Below are 2500 nucleotides of genomic sequence, written 5' to 3' on the forward strand. Positions count from 1 at the left end.
CAGTTTACGAAATAGAGGTTAGACGAACAAACCGTTCTTCAGTACAACGAGTTATTTTCCAAGCATTAAAAAGCACCCATTTTTTCCTCTAGACATGTGCTTCATTTTATTGAGAGAGAGAGAGAAAACTAGCTTATAAATATCTAGATGCCTTTATCTTTTTACCAATTTCGTCCGAGTGTTCTTGTAGCAGACCTCCCAGTCACGTGAGCCCTGCTGCCTTGTTTGTGATCACGTGCAGGGCTCAGCAATAAGCAGCAAAGGAGTGATTATACTGGTAAAGGAGACGGTAATCCCAAGTTCAAAGTATAAATACTATGAATTCACTCATCACGATTTCTGTTTCACATGCATATTAACCCTTCGGGACCCACCAGTAAATATCCATAAAATCTTCTAAAAACTTATTAAGATCTACAAACGAAAGCATATTAGATTTGACTTTCAATCATCAGTGTCATGATCAATGAACTATTTGCATATAAATTACTGAATGGTATAACAAAGCTACATCAACTGACTTGACTTAGCGACCGTGGTGTCTTCATGCGCTCTTTCATCGTTTTCGAAAGGAATCACTCTCAATGAGTTTAGAATAAAATTAATTTTTGAAAATCCATATAACCCGAATTGTACTTCCCTAAACTTTGCAAATGGAAGGAAATCCGAATAATTTAGGGGCATTCACTAAGGCTCGATTTTTTTCATTACATAATAAACTAGATTTTATCTTTACGTAACAAACTAAAGTCGAAATCTTTTAACATTAAGTTAAGAAACAAAGAAGTACATTTTCCAAATAAGCCGAGAGGACAATTTTTTTTTTTTATCGGAACATGAAAGCGGAAAAAACGAAACATTCTCATTACCCAGCACTTCAATGGGTTATAAAACAACCTGGTATTAAACGCCACTCCTCATACTATTCCTATACCATTCCAGACGACCTCATCATCACAGTTTCAGCAGACACAGAGAAAGTAGGAGAGAACATATGAGTGTTCCAAGAAACTCAGCGAGCAACAAAAACCGCCAAAACAACTATTATAACAGGCTTGTCGCGAAGCCAACTCGGAATATTCAAACAGGAATAAATGATGGCGCTCCATCAAATAAAAAAAAACAATCACAGAATTAGAAATGGCGTGGTATCCGGAATTTGGCATCCATTTCCATTAAAATTCTATTTGCGATTTGGTTTTAAAATACAATTGGATATTTGTCCCTATACGCAGGGTTGCATGAACTAGCCAACAAAAATTTTTAATCCACATTTTGAAACTTCGCCTAAATTGACACAATTGCACAATAAGTATTTCACACGAGGGCAAATGGTCAGACCTTACAAATACTGGTCACGTTTAGGCACGAAGCCTGGACAGAAAGGTAAAAAAATAAATAAATAAATAAATAACAGAACTTCGAGGAGTCATCAGCCTACCACTGAACCAATACTCGCCCAATGTAGGTAATTACAAATAAAAATGTAACGGTCGTAAGTGGATGAGTATTGATAACGTTTGTACTCTGAAAATGAAGCAGGTATGGTTAAGTGCCATAAATCACTGATTAAAGTTTATCTAACATGCGGCTATCTACATTGATTACACATGACTGATCTCTGAAATCATTATAAGGCAAACCACCAGGTTATTCTTACTCTTAACCCTTGAGAGAGAGAGAGAGAGAGAGAGAGAGAGAGAGAGAGAATTACCAGTTATCCCTGCTTAGATTTCGAAAGGTCTATAAATCTTTTAATGAGCTAAAATATCTTCTGAGAGCATAAACTAACAATTCTCCAACGTGCATTCCTTTTACGAACAATTTTCTTTTAAATATTAAAGATCAAAGGGACCCAATACACAAAAAATACGTATACCCTTAAAAACCCGAGTATGCTGAATTTAAGAGGATATATCTTGGTGCTACCAACAATATAAGTATATACATGTAACAACCCGAGTACGCTGAATTTAAAAGAACGTATCTCGCTGCAGCTGGGGGAGTAGTGTTCAACACCTTCACTCATGCACTACTTAAATGTGATAGCATCCTTATACTTTCGCTTCTTCCGTTCTCTCTCTTTACATAATGAATATTTCTTACGGACTGCATCAACTATGCAAGTAGTTCCAATCTTCCCTTGACTCCGCTTTTGCCATTTCATATTATAGTAACATAGCCAGAGGAACATTACTCGTCAAATGCAAAGATCAAAACATTGTCAAATTCTAGAAAAGTATTCCTGTGCTTCATTCATTGCCGTGTTGGCTTCCAACCACACTTTAACAATACATGAACGCAATATTTCTTTAAATGAGATATTGTAGATAAGTTACTCCCCAAGTATAGTATTCTCAATATGAAACGATATTCGTGGCTTAATATTTGTAAAAAAAAAGAACTCACGCGTGTATAAAGTGACGAAAATTTATTACACATCTATCTATCTATCTATCTATCTATCTATCTATATATATATATATATATATATATATAT

General features: G+C 35.3%; 1 protein-coding gene across 1 annotated transcript in view; it reads right to left on the minus strand.

The window, feature by feature from the left end:
• The window catches only part of P5CS (Delta[1]-pyrroline-5-carboxylate synthase), an 82330-nt gene that overhangs the window by 9698 nt on the left and 70132 nt on the right, over positions 1-2500 (minus strand). The gene's annotated exons all lie outside the window — the stretch shown is intronic.

Source organism: Macrobrachium rosenbergii, chromosome 52, assembly GCF_040412425.1.
Source record: "Macrobrachium rosenbergii isolate ZJJX-2024 chromosome 52, ASM4041242v1, whole genome shotgun sequence".
NCBI lineage: Eukaryota > Metazoa > Arthropoda > Malacostraca > Decapoda > Palaemonidae > Macrobrachium > Macrobrachium rosenbergii.